Below are 17,998 nucleotides of genomic sequence, written 5' to 3'. Positions count from 1 at the left end.
TGTGATTTACAATTCGTGCACCAAGTTTTTGGCGCCGTTGCCGGGGATTGTTCGAGTTTGAACAACTGACGGTGAATCTTGTTGCTTAGATTAGGAAATTTTTATCTTTTGAGTCAGAGTCTTTTATTTTCTTTTCAAAAATTTTTCAAAAATAATAATTTCTCTATTAAATTTTGTGCCAAACTTTAAGTTTGGTGTTTTCTTGTTGATTCCCCTTTGGTTTTCGAAAATTTTAGTTTGGTTTTCTAAAAATTTTAAGTTTGGTGTTCCTTGGTGTTTTCTCTCCAAAATTTTCAAAAACAAGGAGCATTAGATCTAATAATTTTAAATCTTGTGCTATCTTATTATTTTTCTCTCCCCTCTCTAAATTCAAAAATATCTTTTCTCTCTATTTTAAAGCAAATTTTCGAAATTTACCTTTAAAATTCAGATTTTTATTTCAAAATTTAAAACCTTTTTCAAAAATCATCATATCCTTTTCAAAACTTCCTAACCACTTTCTCTCCCCTCAATTTTTTTCGAAAATTTTCAATCATTTTTATTTATTTTATTTTAATTTATTTCATTTTCGAAATAAATAAATAAATAAATAAATAAAAATAATTTTTTTTATTTTACATCATCTCCCTTTCTCCATCATGGATCTAAGTGGAAATGAACAGTCCAGGAGGACTCTGGGGTCATATGCTAATAGTATCTGCATACCCTCCATTGGAGTCAGTAGCTTTGAGTTAAATCCTCAGCTCATTATCATAGTGCAGCAAAGCTGCTAGTATTCCGGTCTTCCACAGGAAGAACCTACAGAGTTTCTGGCACAGTTTTTACAAATTGCTGACACAGTACATGATAAGGAGGTAGATCAGGATGTCTACAGATTATTACTGTTTCCATTTGCTGTAAAAGACCAAGCCAAGAGGTGGTTAAATAACCAACCTAAGGCTAGCATAAGGACATGGAAACAGCTGACAGAAAAATTCCTGAATCAATATTTTCCTCCAAAACGGATGACACAGCTAAGGCTGGACATCCAAGGCTTTAAACAAGGAGATAATGAATCTCTTTATGATGCCTGGGAGAGATACAGAGAGATGCTACGCAAATGCCCCTCTGAAATGTTTTCAGAGTGGGTTCAGTTAGACATCTTCTATTATGGGCTTACAGAATGAGCTCAGACCTCTCTAGATTACTCAGCTGGTAGATCTATCCACATGAGAAAGACAATTGAAGAGGCTCAAGAGCTCATTGATACAGTTGCTAGAAATCAGCACCTGTACCTAAGCAGTGACCCTTCCATGAAAGAAGAGGCTAAAATAGTAACTGCTGAACTCAGTCCTGCAGAGCAAGCTGCTGAATTCAATCAGCAATTGGATTTTCTAACAAAGCAGTTAGCTGAATTCAAGGATAAACTACAAGAGACAAGGATGGCTAATATAAACATGGAAATACAATTAAAGCAAACAAAGCAGCAGCTGTCAAAACAAATAACAGAAGAATGCCAAACAGTTCAATTAAGAAGTGGGAAAGCACTAAATACCCCACTTCAAGGTAGCAGGAAACCAAGAAATGAGCAAACCACCCAAAATCCATCTGAGGACAGCAAGAGCCCAGGGAAAAATAGTTCTGGCGCTAAAACGCCAGAAGTTGGGTGGCAGGCTGGCGCTGAACGCCCAGACCATGCTCAGGACTGGCGTTCAACGCCAGAAACAAGCAAGGATCTGGCGTTGAACGCCCAAAAGAGGCGCAGTTCTGGCGTTCAAACGCCAGGAACAGATGAGGAGTTGGCGTCTAACGTCACTCCAGCTTCTAACTTTGGCACTCAATTGCCAGTGAGGGATCAGACACACACAAGTGCTGATAACAACCCATCTAAAAAGGCTTCTTCAACCACTTCTGTAGGAAATAAACATACAGCAACTAAGGTTGAGGAATATAAAGCCAAGATACCTTATCCTCAAAAACTCCGCCAAGAGGAGCAGGATAAGCAATTTGCTCGCTTTGCAGATTATCTCAGGACTCTTGAAATAAAGATTCCATTTGCAGAGGCACTTGAGCAAATACCTTCTTATGCCAAGTTCATGAAAGAGATCTTGAGTCATAAGAAGGATCGGAGAGAAACTGAAAGAGTTCTCCTCACTGAAGAATGCAGTGCAGTCATTCTGAAAAGCTTAAAGACCTTGGGAGTTTTCTGATACCATGCACATTAGAAGGTAATTGCACCAAGACAGCTTTATGTGATCTTGGGGCAAGCATCAACCTAATACCTGCATCCACTATCAGAAAGCTTGGTTTAACTGAAGAAGTTAAACCAACCCGGATATGTCTCCAACTTGCTGATGGCTCCATTAAATACCCATCAGGCGTGATTGAAGACATGATTGTCAGAGTTGGGCCATTCGCCTTTCCCACTAACTTTGTAGTGCTGGAAATGGAGGAGCACAAGAGTGCTACTCTCATTCTAGGAAGACCCTTCCTAGCAACTGGACGAACTCTCATTGATGTCCAACAGGGGAAAATAACCCTGAGAGTCAATAAGGATGAGTTTAAGTTGAATGCTGTCAAAGCCATGCAGCATCCAGACACATCAAAAGACTGCACGAAAGTTGATCTTATTGACTCTTTGGTAGAAGAGATCAACATGGCTGAGAGTCTTGAATTAGAGTTGGAAGACATCTTTAAGGATGTTCAGCCTGATTTGGAGGATTCAGAGGAAATGAAAGAGCCTCTGAAATTTCCTCTGGAAGAGGAAAAACCTCCTAAACCCGAGCTCAAACCATTACCACCATCCCTGAAATATGCATTTCTGGGAGAAGGTGACACTTTTCCAGTGATCATAAGCTCTGCTTTAAATCCACAGGAAGAGGAAGCACTTATTCAAGTGCTAAGGACACACAAGACATCTCTTGGGTGGTCCATAGGTGACCTTAAGGCCATAAGCCAGCTAGATGCATGCACAAAATCTTATTGAAGGATAATGCTAAACCAGTGGTTCAACCACAGAGGCGGCTAAATCCAGCCATGAAGGAAGTGGTGCAGAAAGAGGTCACCAAATTACTGGAGGCTGGGATTATTTATCCTATTTCTGACAGCCCCTGGGTTAGCCCTGTCCAAGTTGTCCCCAAAAAGGGAGGCATGACAGTGGTTCATAATGAAAAGAATGAACTGGTTCCTACAAGAACAGTTACAGGGTGGCGCATGTGTATTGACTACAGAAGGCTCAATACAGCCACCAGAAAGGATCATTTTCCTTTACCATTCATAGACCAGATGCTAGAAAGACTGGCAGGTCATGATTATTACTGCTTTTTGGATGACTACTCAGGCTATAACCAGATTACAGTAGATCCCAGGATCAAGAGAAAACAGCATTCACATGTCCATCTGGAGTGTTTGCTTATAGAAGGATGCCATTTGGGCTGTGTAATGCGCCTGCAACCTTCCAGAGATGCATGCTCTCTATTTTCTCTGATATGGTGAAAAAATTTTTGGAAGTCTTCATGGATGACTTCTCAGTATATGGAGACTCATTCAGCTCCTGTCTTGATCACCTGAAACTAGTTCTGAAAAGATGCCAAGAGACCAACCTGGTTTTAAACTGGGAAAAATGTCACTTTATGGTGACTGAAGGGATTGTCCTTGGGCATAAAATTTCAAACAAGGGAATAGAAGTGGATCAAGCAAAAATAGAGGTAAATGAAAAATTACCACCACCTGTCAATGTTAAGGCAATCAGAAGCTTTCTGGGGTATGCAGGATTCTATAGGAGGTTTATAAAGGATTTTTCAAAAATCGCAAAACCTCTGAGCAATCTGCTAGCTGCTGACACGCCATTTGTGTTTGACACAGAGTGTCTGCAGGCGTTTGAAACGCTGAAAGCCAAGCTGGTCACAGCACCAGTTATTTCTGCACCAGACTGGACGTTACCATTTGAGCTAATGTGTGATGCCAGTGATCACGCCATTGGTGCAGTGCTGGGGCAGAGGCATGACAAGCTTCTGCACGTCATTTATTATGCTAGCCGCGTTTTAAATGATGCCCAGAAAAATTACACAACCACAGAAAAAGAATTGCTTGCAGTGGTTTATGCCATTGACAAGTTTAGATCATTCTTGGTAGGATCAAAGGTGATTGTGTATACTGACCATGCTACTCTCAAATATCTACTCACAAAGCAGGATTCAAAACCCAGGCTCATAAGATGGGTGTTGCTTCTACAAGAGTTTGATATAGAAATAAGAGACAGAAAAGGGACAGAGAACCAAGTGGCTGATCATCTGTCCCGGATAGAGCCAGTAGAAGGGACGTCCCTCCCCTCTCCTGAGATCTCTGAGACTTTTTTGGATGAGCATTTATTTGCCATTCAGGAAACACCATGGTTTGCAGACATTGCAAACTATAAAGCTGCAAGGTTCATACCCAAAGAGTACAACAGGCAACAAAAGAAAAAATTAATTACTGATGCAAAGTACTACTTGTGGGATGAACCCTATCTCTTTAAGAGATGTGCAGACGGAATAATCCAGAGATGTGTGCCTAGAGAAGAAGCACAGAGGATCCTATAGCATTGCCATGGATCACAATATGGAGGCCATTTCGGAGGTGAGCGAACAGCCACCAAGGTCCTCCAATGTGGCTTCTATTGGCCCACACTCTATAAAGATTCCCAAGAGTTTGTACGTAACTGTGACAGTTGCCAAAGAGCTGGTAATCTGCCTCATGGTTACGCCATGCCTCAACAAGGAATCTTGGAGATTGAGTTGTTTGACGTATGGAGAATTGACTTCATGCGACCTTTTCCACCATCATACTCAAACACTTATATTCTGGTGGCTGTTGACTACATATCAAAATGGGTAGAGGCTGTTGCCATACCCACCAATGATACTAAAATAGTGCTGAAGTTCCTCCAGAAATATATCTTCAGCAGGTTTGGGGTCCCTAGAGTACTAATCAGTGATGGGGGCACTCACTTCTGCAACAAACAGCTTTACTCTGCCATGGTCCGGTATAGGATTCGCCACAAGGTGGCGACCCCATATCATCCACAGACTAATGGACAAGCTAAAGTCTCTAACAGAGAGCTAAAAAGAATCCTAGAACAGACTGTAAGTACCCGTAGAAAGGATTGGGCAAGAAGCTTGGATGATGCTCTGTGGGCATACAGAACAGCATTCAAGACTCCTATAGGGACCTCTCCATACCAACTTGTGTATGGTAAGGCATGTCACCTGCCCGTGGAACTGGAACATAAAGCCTACTGGGCAACCATATTCCTAAACTTTGATGCCAAATTAGCTAGAGAAAAAAGATTGCTCCAGCTAAATGAGCTAGAGAAATTCAGATTCACTTCTTTCGAAAATGCCAAGCTTTATAAAGAAAAATAAAAAAAATGGGATGACAGGAAGCTGTCATCCAGAATCTTTGAACCAGGACAAAAGGTTCTGTTGTTTAACTCTAGGCTCAGGCTATTCCCCGGGAAACTGAAGTCCCGATGGAGGGGACCATATGTGATTACAAGTGTATCACCATATGGTTATGTGGAGCTTCAAGATATTGATTCTGATAAGAAGTTCATTGTTAATGGACAGAGAATCAAGCACTATCTTGAAGGCAATGTTGAGCAAGAGTGCTCAAGGATGAAGCTAGATTAAAAGCTCAGCAAGGTCCAGCTAAAGACAATAAAGAAGCGCTTGCTGGGAGGCAACCCAGCCATGGGGCATCACTTCCTCTAAGCATTTTGCCCTATTATTGATTTTATTTGTTTATATAAAGTTCATTGATCCTAAGGTAAAGAGTCAATTGTATAAGTTCACAGGGTTACAGAAGGATTCTGCACGCAAAACAGAGAAAAAGAGCTCACTGGCAAGAAAACACCAGTAAAAGTCTGTTTTGGGCGTTCAACGCCCAACAGAAGCATCCACTGGGCGTTGAACGCCAGTAAGGATAGCCATCTGGGCGTTGAACGCCAGAAAGAAGCTCTTTCTGGGCGTTGAACGCCAGAAAGAAGCTCTTTCTGGGCGTTTAACGCCAGATTTACAGCGTTCTGGGCGTTCAGAAAAATGCCCAGTAACAAAGGACTTCCTGGCGTTCAACGCCAGAAATAAGCAGCAGCTGGGCGTTGACCGCCCAGGAGAAGTAGCATTTGGGCGTTGAACGCCCAAAACATGCAGTGTTTGGGCGTTCAAACGCCAGGATGGTGGGGAGGAAGTAAATTCATTTTTTCTTCATATTTTTCATTTTAATCTTAATTTTCATGTTTCAATTCATGATTTCTTGCATAAACATGTTATAAACCCTGATTTCTAAAATTCCTAATTTCTAAAAACCCTTCTTTAAAAATATTAAATGTATCTTAATCCATAAGCACAAATCCTTTTTTCCAATCCAATTCAACTCTTTTTCAAAATTTTCAAAACATATCTATCTCTTTTCATTCAAAAAATCTTTTCAACTAATCAATATCTTTTTCAAATCTCCATACTATCTTTTTCAAAACTCCAATTTTATCTTTTTCAAATATCTTTCATATCTTTTCAATTTTAAACTATATCTTTTCTTATCATACTTTTTTTTTTAAATCATATCTTCTATCTTATCTTTCCCCCTATTTTCGAAAACCCCCCCTCTCCCTTTAAATATGGGTTCGACCTCCCTCCCCTTCCATCCACAATTGCACCTAGCTCTCCTTCTCTCCCTCTCCTTTCTTCTTTTGCTTGAGGACAAGCAAACCTCTAACTTTGGTGTGCTTATCCGTGATCACTAAGATCATGGCTCCTAAAGGAAAACAACCCACTCCAAGAGGCAAGAAAGAGAGTGTTCCAAAACCACTTTGGAATCAAGGGAAGTTCTTAACTAAAGAACATTTAGACCATTATTACAAAATAATGGGTCTAAGATTAGTGATCCCGGAAGTCAGATTCGATCTGAAAGAAGACGAATATCCAGAGATCCAGGAGCAAATTCGAATCAGGAACTGGGAGATCCTAGCCAATCCTGAAACGAAAGTGGGAAGGAATATGGTCCAGGAGTTCTATGCTAATATGTGGCATACAGACAGGCAAAGACTATCTGGATCTGCTGTCTATGACTATCGGACCTTGGTCAGAGGAAAGATTGTTCATACCCACCCTGACAAGATCAGGGAGATCTTAAAGCTACCTCAGCTGAAAGATGATCCAGACTCCTTCAATAGGAGAATGATGAGAACAGACAAGGGCCTGGATAAGATTCTAGAGGACATATGCATCCCTGGAGCCAGGTGGACCACCAGCACGAAGGGTGTTCCAAATCAACTCAAAAGAGAAGATCTCAAACCAGTCGCCAGAGGATGGCTGGACTTTATTGGCCATTCTCTGCTGCCTACTAGCAACCGTTCTGAAGTCACTATTAGAAGAGCAGTGATGATCTATTGCATCATGATGGGAAAAGAAGTGGAAGTTCATCAACTGATTTCAACTGAATTTTACAAAATTGCAAACAAAAATTCCAAAGATGCCAGGTTGGTTTATCCAAGCTTGATTTCTATGCTCTGCAAGGACGCTGGAGTAAGGATGGGAATAACTGAGTATATCTCAATTGAGCGACCAATCACCAAAGCATCAATGGAAAAACAACAAGCACAAGATGACCCCATCAAGAAGAAAACACAGGAATTTCTCCCAGAAATCCCTCAATCTGAATACTGGGAGTATCTTGAAACATCAGTTACCAAGATGCAAGAAGCTATGGAACAAATAATGAAAGAACAGAAGGAACAAAGTAGCATTCTTTGCTATTTAATTAAAGAACAGGAGGAGCAAGGGCGTGACTTAAGGGAATTGAAGCGCCAGAAATTATCTCTTGAAGGACCAAGCACCCCGCAGATTAGAGGAACATCCACTCCCCAGAACAAAGGTTGTTAAATTCCAATCTTAGCCTTAACTCTGTGATAACTGTTCTTATTCTAGTTTTACCTTAGGAGTCATATAGTAGTAATTAGTATCTATATTTTTTTATTTTATCTCCAATTAAGCTATAATTTAATTTTCTCATCATCATCAAACATGAATAAAATAGAAGAATTTCTTTAGAATAAGAGGCAATAATTTTCGAGTTTTTAATAAGAACATTCTAATTATTTACATGTGGTGGCAATACTTTCTGTCTTTTGAATGAATGCTTGAACAGTGCATATGTCTTTTGAATTCGATGTTTAAGACTGTTAAATATGTTGGCTCTTGAAAGAATGATGAACATGAGACATGTTATTGATAATCTGAAAAATCATAAAAATGATTCTTGAAGCAAGAAAAAGCAGCAAAGAACAAAAGCTTGTAGAAAAAAAAAAGCAAGCAGAAAAAGCCAAAGCTCTTAAAACCAAAAGGCAAGAGCAAAAAGCCAATAGCCCTTAAAACCAAAAGGCAAGGGTAATAAAAAGGATCCAAGGCTTTGAGCATCAGTGGATAGGAGGGCCTAAAGGAATAAAATCCTGGTCTAAGCGGCTGAACCAAGCTGTCCCTAACCATGTGCTTGTGGCGTGAAAGTGTCAAGTGAAAACTTAAGACTAAGCGGTTAAAGTCAAGGTCCAAAGAAAAAAGAAGAGTGTGCTTAAGAACTCTGGACACCTCTAATTGGGGACTTTAGCAAAGCTGAGTCACAATCTGAAAAGGTTCACCCAATTATGTGTATGTGGCATTTATGTATCCGGTGGTAATACTGGAAAATAAAGTGCTTAGGGCCACGGCCAAGACTCATAAAGTAGCTGTGTTCAAGAATCATCATACTGAAATAGGAGAATCAATGACACTATCTGAATTCTAAGTTCCTATACATGCCAATCACTCTGAGCTTCAATGGATAAAGCGAGATGCCAAAACTGTTCGGAAGCAAAAAGCTACTAGCCCCGCTCATCTAATTAGAATCTGAGCTTCACTCAAAAACTCTGAGATATTATTGTTTCTTAACTCATTTGTATTCTATTTTATTTATCTAGTTGCTTGAGGACAAGCAACAGTTTAAGTTTGGTGTTGTGATGAGCGGGTATTTTATACGCTTTTTGGGGTTTTCATATAGATTTTAGTATATTTTAGTTAGTTTTTAGTTCATTCTCATTAGTTTCTAGGCAAAATTTATATTTCTGGACTTTACTATGAGTTTGTGTGTTTTTCTTTAATTTCAGGTATTTTCTGGATGAAATTGAGGGAGCTGAGCAAAAATCTGATTCAGGCTGGAAAAAGGACTGCTAATGCTGTTGGATTCTGACCTCTCTGCACTCAAAATGGAATTTCTGGAGCTACAAGCGTCCAAATGGCGCGCTTCCAATTGCGTTGGAATGTAGACATCCAGGGCTTTCCAGCAATATATAATAGTCCATACTTTGCTCAAGGATAGATGACATAAACTGGCGTTCAACGCCAGTTCCATGCTGTAGTCTGGCGTCCAGCGCCAGAAACAAGTCAAAAGTTGGAGTTCAACGCTAGAAATGGATCCAAAGCTGGCGTTGAACGCCCAAAACAGCCCTATGCATGTGAGAAGCTTTAGTCTCAGCCCCAGCACACACTAAGTGGGCCCCAGAAGTGGATTTCTGCACCATCTATCATAGTTTACTCCTTTTCTGTAAACCTAGGTTACTAGTTTAGTATTTAAACAACTTTTAGAGATTTATTTTGTATCTCATAACATTTTAGATCTGAACTTTGTACCTTGTGATGGCATGAGTCTCTAAACTCCATTGTTGGGGGTGAGGAGCTCTGCTGTGTCTCGATGAATTAATGCAAGTAATTCTGTTTTCCATTCAAACATGCGTGTTCCTATCTAAGATATCCATTCGCACTTGAATGTGAATATGATGAACGTGACAATCATCATCATTCCCCCACGAACGCGTGCCTGACAACCACTTCCGTTCTACCATAGAATGAATGAATATCTCTTGGATCTCTTAATCAGAATCCTCGTGGTATAAGCTAGATTGATGGCAGCATTCAAGAGAATCCGGAAAGTCCAAACCTTGTCTGTGGTATTCCGAGTAGGATTCAGGGATTGAATGACTGTGAAGAGCTTCAAACTCGAGATTGCTGGGCGTAGTGACAGACGCAAAAGGATAGTAAATCCTATTCCGGTACGATTGAGAACCTGCAGATGATTAGCCGTGTGGTGACAGCGCATTCGGACCCTTTTCACTGGAAGGATGGATGGTAGCCATTGACAACGGTGATCCACCAACTCACAGCTTGCCATAGGAGGACGTGCGTGCGTGAATCAGGAAACAGAGGAAAGCAGAAATTCAAAGATAAAGCATCTCCAAAACTCCAACATATTCTCCATCAATGCATACAAGTATAATTTGTGTTCTGCCCTTTTATTCCTTGCAATCAAACTTGATAAGTGAATTATTTTATTGTTTTTCTGACTAAGAGTTACAAGATAACCATAGATTGCTTCAATCCAACAATCTCCGTGGGATCGACCCTTACTCACGTAAGGTATTACTTGGACGACCCAGTGCACTTGCTGGTTAGTGGTACGAGTTGTAAAAAGTGTGATTTACAATTCGTGCACCAATGGCCACGTTAGAAGCCACGTTAACCTAGTATACGTGGACTCTAACGTGAGAAATAGGGGCACATTGGAACGTTAGTGACAATGGTAAGTGTCACTAACGTTCTCGAACTTTGGCAAGCCTACGTTAAAAGAGCCAAGTTAACTAAGTTAACGTGGACTCTAACGTAGGGAAGGGGGAGACTTCTCAACGTTATTGGGAAAGGCAAGTCCCAATAACGTGTGCAAAGGACAAAGAGGCAACGTTAGTGGCAACGTTTGTGCCACTAATGTTGAAGATAACGTGGCTCTTACTTGGGTGAGAAACGTTAGTGAAAAAGGTGATTGTCACTAACGTTCTCGAACCCATATTTCACTGAATGTTAACACCACTAACGTCCTGAGCTAAAGTCTCTGCCCACTTCACACTTTCTCTCAGCAAGTAAAGCCAAGCCCAATGAAGAAGAGAACGGCTTCAAACTCAAGATCCAATGGCCCATACCCAAGACATGAAGAGCCAACTAGAAGAACAGAAGAGTAGTATATATAAGAGTAGCTTTAAATTAAATTGAGAGTTGGAAATTATAGGGAGCCTCTTGGCATAGAACTACTCTCTGTATTTTACTTTCTCTGCACTTCTAGTTTCATCATGTATTCTCCATCTTTGTTTTCATTTTCCAGAGCTATGAACAACTAAACCCCTTTCATTGGGTTAGGGAGCTCTGTTGTAATTTGATGGATCAATACTAGTTTTCATTATTCTTCTTCTATCTTTTCTCTTGATTTTACTTGAAAGCTTTCGATCTTCATCCAATTGGGTAGTTATCTTGGAAAAGAAGCTATTCAAACTTGGATCTCTTCTGAACCTTGAAAGAGGAATGAAGAGATCATGCTAGAAATTCTTTCTCATGCTGGACCAAATTGGGTTTGGATGTAATGTGACTATAATCCTCTCAACACTTAATTTGGGAAATGCATGTGGTATAATCAGTGACCATACTTCATCTCTTCTCATGAGCAATTGACCAAGGAATTGGCTATTGATCAAGATTTGAGAGATTGAATTACAAGGAATTGTAATTCGATCACTTAAGATTGCCAAGGAGATCAATGAGTGCATTGATTGAGGAAGAGATGAAAATGAAATTGATCCGGAGAATGCAACATCTCCTGAGCCCAATGAACTCCCCATTTCTGATCTTACCTATTCTCTTTAATTTCTGTCATTTACTTTTATGAGCAATTACCCCATTCCCATTTAAGATTCTGCAATTTACTTTCCGTCATTTACATTCAGCTTTTTATTTCTAGCATTTACTTTTCTGTTATTTACTTTCCCGCCATTTAATTTTCTGCAATTCTCAACTCAAATTCTGATTCGCTCAACTAGAACATTCCTCTAATTAAAGTTACTTGATCAATCAATCCCTGTGGGATTCGACCTCACTCTATTGTGAGTTTTTACTTGACGACAAATTCGGTACACTTGCCGAAGGGAAATTTGTTACGAGACAAGTTTTCCGTGCATCAAGAATCTTGCTAAGAATTTGTTCACCACATCTTCCCAAGTTGTCAAGCTCTCCTTTGGAAAAGACTCCAGCCACTTGGCTGCCTTATCCTTGAGTGAGAATGAAAATAAGAGCAGTCTATAGGCGTCAGGATGAACACCATTAGACTTCACTGTGTCACATATTCTTAGGAAGGTGGTTAGATGTTGATTGGGGTCTTCTTGGACACTCCCTCCGAATGAACAGTTGTTCTGAACAAGGGTGATGAGCTGTGGCTTTAGTTCAAAATTGTTGGCATGGATGGTTGGCTTTTGAATGCTACTTCCACAATTTCCTGGGTTTGGATTGATGTAAGAGCCTAAAACTCTTCTATCCTCCCCAGCATGATTTGCTCGACCTCCTCCGCCATGGTTGTGAGCCTCTTCCTCACGATGGTTTTCCATGTTTTCTTCCATATTTGGTTCAAAGTATTCCTCCTCTTCCTCAGCACCAACTACACGTTTTTCTCTTGCTTCCCTCCTTAATCTAAGGAAGGCCCTCTCAGGTTCAGAATCAAAGGAAGTTGAAGCCCCACTTCTTCTCCCTGTCATACAACCAACAAGGCACAAGCAAGGAAAATAAATGCAGAAAGTATTTCTGTCAGAATGACTGTTAGTGTGAGTGATGCAATATATCAAACAGTTAGTGGGTTAGTGAAATGAATGGTAAATAACTAAAACAAAAAAGTAGGGGGAAGGGAAGAAATTAACTAAAACTGAAAGTAAATTACTCAAACAGAAAATTAAATCAAACAAAAATAAAATGCTCAATCTAGTTACCCTCCAATTTAATCAATGTTGATGCACAATCAATCCCCAGCAACGGTGCCATAAACTTGATGCACGGAAAACTTGTCTCAACAAATTTTCTTCGGCAAGTGTACCGAATTTGTCGTCAAGTAAAAACTCACAATAGAGTGAGGTCGAATCCCACAGGGATTGATTGATCAAGCAACTTTAATTAGAGGAATGTTCTAGTTGAGCGAATCAGAATTTGGGTTGAGAATTGCAGAAAATTAAATGGCGGGAAAGTAAATAACAGAAAAGTAAATGCTAGAAATAAAGAGCTGAATGTAGATGACGGAAAGTAAATTGTAGAATCTTAAATGGGAATGGGGTAATTGCTCATAAAAGTAAATGACAGAAATTAAAGAGAATAGGTAAGATCAGAAATGGGGAGTTCATTGGGCTCAGGAGATATTGCATTCTCCGGATCAATTTCATTTTCATCTCTTCCTCAATCAATGCACTCATTAATCTCATTGGCAATCTTAAGTGATCGAATTACAATTCCTTGTAATTCAATCTCTCAAATCTTGATCAATAGCCAATTCCTTGGTCAATTGCTCATGAGAAGAGATGAAGTATGGTCACTGATTTTACCACATGCATTTCCCAAATCAAGTGTTGAGAGGATTATAGTCACATATCCATCCAAACCCAATTTGGTCCAGCATGAGAAAGCATTTCTAGCAAGATCTCTTCATTCCTCTTTCAAGGTTCAGAAGAGATCCAAGTTTGAATAGCTTCTTTTCTAAGATGACTACCCAATTGGATGAAGATCGAAAGATTTCAAGTAAAATCAAGAGAAAAGATAGAAGAAGAATAATGAAAACTAGTATTGATCCATCAAATTACAACAGAGCTCCCTAACCCAATGAAAGGGGTTTAGTTGTTCATAGCTCTGGAAAATGAAAACAAAGATGGAGAATACATGATGAAGCAGTTATCTTCTTCATTGGGCTTGGCTTTACTTGCAGAGAGAAAGTGTGAAGTGGGCAGAGACTTTAGCTCAGGACGTTAGTGGTGTTAACGTTCAGTGAAAATATGGGTTCGAGAACGTTAGTGACAATCACCTTTTTCACTAACGTTCCTCACCCAAGTAAGAGCCACGTTAACCTCAACGTTAGTGGCACAAACGTTGCCACTAACGTTGCCTCTTTGTCCTTCGCACACGTTATTGGGACTTACCTTTCCCAATAACGTTGAGAAGCCTCCTCCTTCCCTATGTTAGAGTCCACGTTAACTTAGTTAACGTGGCTCCTTAACGTAGGCTTGCCAACCTTCGAGAATGTTAGTGACACTTACCTTTGTCACTAACGTTCCAATGTGCCCCTAGCTCCCACGTTAGAGTCCACGTTAACTAGGTTAACGTGGCCTTTAACGTGACTGTGCTAGCCATCTCCAATGTTAGTGACAAAGGTGAATGTCACTAATGTTGGCTCATCATCTCTCCTCCTCACGTTAGCTTCCACGTTAACTAAGTTAACGTGGGAGTTAACGTGGCTCATTGTGGCTTGTGTGGGCTCCTTCCAACGTTAGTGACAATGTTAGGTGTCACTAACATTAGCGATCACCTTCCTTCTTCACGTTAGCTTCCACGTTAACTAGGTTAACGTGGGAGTTAACGTGGCTTATTGGGGCTTGTGTGGGTTAATCCCAACGTTAGTGACAATGTTTGGTGTCACTAACGTTGTCAATCACCTACTTTCTTCACGTTAGCTTCCACGTTAACTAGGTTAACGTGGAAGTTAACGTGGCTTATTGTGACTTGGCCAACGTTAGTGACAAAGTTGAATGTCACTAACGTTGGCTTCCCCTTTACTTCTTAACATTAGAGGCCACGTTAACTAAGTTAATGTGGCTCTTAACGTGGCCACTTATGAGCTTGGTCCAACGTTAGTGACAAAGGTAAGTGTCACTAATGTTCGCTCCATTTCCTTTCCTCCATGTTAGAGTTCACGTTAACTTAGTTAACGTGACTCTTAACGTGGGCAATGATGGCTTCGAGAGCGTTATTGGTGATTACTTTTCTCATTAACTTTGCAAGTTACTCCCATTCCACGTTATGAGTTACGTTAATTAGATTAACGTGGCTGCTAACGTGGTTCTTCCTTGCTTCCTTTGTCCTGAAATCAAGCAATAGAGTGTATCAAAGTTCTAGTCCAAGTCATGGGAAATACAACATCTAATTTGTCATTAAATTCATGCAAAATCCTTATGAAATCATGTAAAGTGCACAATGTATGCTTGAATCAAGATGTAAGTGAATATCTACCCAAAACTAGCTTATTTTCTAAGGAAATGCATGAAACTATCCTAAAAACAGTAAAGAAAAGGTCAGTGAAACTGGCCAAAATGCCCTGGCATTAGGTCACCACATCCATTAGATTGATATGCATTAGGATTAGAATTATACCCATAAGAGACCGGAGGAGGTTGTTGCCAAGAAGGGTGATAAATCCTTTGAGGCTCTCTCCACCTTTGATTGTTCCATCCTTGATGCATGTTACCATTGTAGTTCTCATTTCCTACAACATAATTTGAGCCAAACTCATAGCCAAAGTGAGGATGAGAATTCATAATAGTAAATAAAAACAAAAGCTAACAAAAGTAAGCAACAAAGTCCTAAAGCTAACAAAAACTAACAAATAAGCAAAAGGCAAACATATTCACAATATTTACAATAGCCAATAACAAAGCACCATTGCAACTCCCCGGCAACGACGCCATTTTGATGAGCGAATTGTTGTACCGGTATAGAATTTCACAATTGAAATCTCGTTGCAAGTATAGTTCTACACCAACAAACAATCCTCCCAATCAAAAATTTGGTTGTCACAAGTACAAACCCTAAATAAAAATTAACCGAAGTATTTAGACTCCGGGTCGTCTCACAAGGAATTGCAATGAAGTGTTTAATTATTGGCTATGAGGAACAAAGGGGTTTGGTTTTATAAAAGAGCAAGAAATTAAATGGGCAAGAAAAGTAATTCAAACAAGCAATTAAAGAAAGCAAGTAATAAAGAGAGACATTCATGGCAAGGTTTAAAATCATAGGCTTTCTATCCTAGTCATTAATCATAACAATACTTAACAAGAATTTATCTTATTTCATCATCCCCAATGTTGGAAGAAGGTGTAAGTTATCTTCCATTAGAGAAAGTCAAACAAGACTAGTTAACCTCAATCCAAATGTCCTAATCAACTCACTAATGGAATTAGCAAGAGATTAGAGTCAATGGAAATTATATTAACTAACAACTCTAGATCACCAATCTAAATTGGGTATTAATGACTCAAGATTGCCCAATTACTCTTCCTAAGCCAAGAATGCTCAAAATCTACTCTAAAGCCCAACCAAGCATTTTGTCAAACACTTGGTGGGTACAAATGGAAAGCATGGTAAATGTGCGAGAAATGGTAAAATCTAACAACTATCAATTGCAAGGAAAGTAAATCACAACTCAATTCAACAATTAAAAGAACATCAAACATTAAATTGCATTAAAGAGATCCAAATCCAACATGAGTCCATGAACATAAAAGAAGCATAAAAGTAAAATTAACATAAAAAACTAAGAGAATGAAAGTATAGAAGCAAGAAATCATAAAGGGAATAAGATGAAAAGATGAGATTGAACCTAGATCTAGGAGAGATTAACCTAACCTAATTCTAGAGAGAAGAGAGAGCTTCTCTCTCTAGAAACTAACCTACATGATGCTATAATACCAAACAATTGCTCCCCCCTTGCCCAAGCTTGAATTCTTCATGAAATAGCATTAGAAATGAGTTGGATTGGGCCCAAAATGAGCTGCAAAATCGCTGGCCACAATTTCACTTTAGTGAACCACGTGCTCCATCGGCGCGTGCGCGTCATGTACCCGTACGCGCCCCTATACATCAGGCAACTATGAAAAATTTTATATTATTTGGAAGCCCTAGATTTTAGCTTTCCAACGCAACTGGAACCGCCTCATTTGGACCTCTGTAGCTCAAGTTATGGTCGATTGAGTGCGAAGAGGTCAGGCTTGACAGCTTTGCGGTTCCTTCATTTTTTCATGAGTTCTCCCACTTTGCATACTTTTCTCCTCACTTCTTCCATCCAATACTTGCCTTATGAACTTGAAATCACTCAACAAATATATCAAGGCATCGAATGGAATTAAAGTGAGTTAAATTTAGCTATTTTAAGGCCTAAAAAGCATGTTTTCACACTTAAGCACAAATTTAGGGAGAATTACAAAATCATGCTATTTCATTGGATAAATGTGAGAAAAGGTGATAAAATCCCCCAAAATAAGCACAAGATAAACCATAAAATCGGAGTTTATCAAGATGCTTGATTAATAAAAGTTGACATGTGAGTATGTGACCAGTTACAATTTTTTTGCTTGATTACATAATACTAATAATTGATGAAAGGAAGTAGACACATCTAATTGGATACTTATGCTAAAGGAAACTATTTGATTATGTGATCCTTCTTTCACTAATCACTGTGGATAGTATAATAGGTGCCTTATTGACTCATTTTTAGTTGTATTTGTAATACTGTTATCTTTTTCTTTATTTCCTTTTTCAATTATAAAAAAAACCTTTATAATTTAAATTGTTCATTCACTAAATAACATTCTCCTAATATTTCTTCAACAGTTATAGAGGAGTATTGGGTCCATTCTTTGAAAGATTGACAAGGATCTTAAATCCAGTTGCAGATTTAAAAGGAAAGATGGAGATGTCACATCAAATCCAGGAATATGAATGTCTTGTGAATAAACTTAAGGTATATGATAAAGTCCAATCAAGGAAGCAATCTATGTAAATTGATCAGTATAAAAGCAAGAAACAACACTTGTGCCATTATGCAACATATCACCTTTTGAATGTTGAGATTGGAAATTTATGTGGTATCTTGACTTTGTTTACTAGGAAGAATTGCAAGTGAAAAAGTTCAAGGCCAAAGAGGAAGCAAAGGACTTAACTCAATAAATGGCTGAGTTACGGGACCAACTTACAAATTTGCTTGAAGAAGAATGTAAGCGTGGAGCTTGTATTGAACAGGCATCTCTGCAAAAAGTTACTGAGTCAGAGGCACATGTATGAACATGAAAGCTAAAATTAGAGTATAGTTTCAAGAAGAGATTATAACTATG

This window comes from Arachis ipaensis, chromosome B8, assembly GCF_059453495.1.
Source record: "Arachis ipaensis isolate K30076 ecotype BB chromosome B8, ASM5945349v1, whole genome shotgun sequence".
In the NCBI taxonomy this organism is placed as follows: Eukaryota; Viridiplantae; Streptophyta; class Magnoliopsida; order Fabales; family Fabaceae; genus Arachis; species Arachis ipaensis.
Note: the sequence above shows the minus strand (reverse complement) of the source record.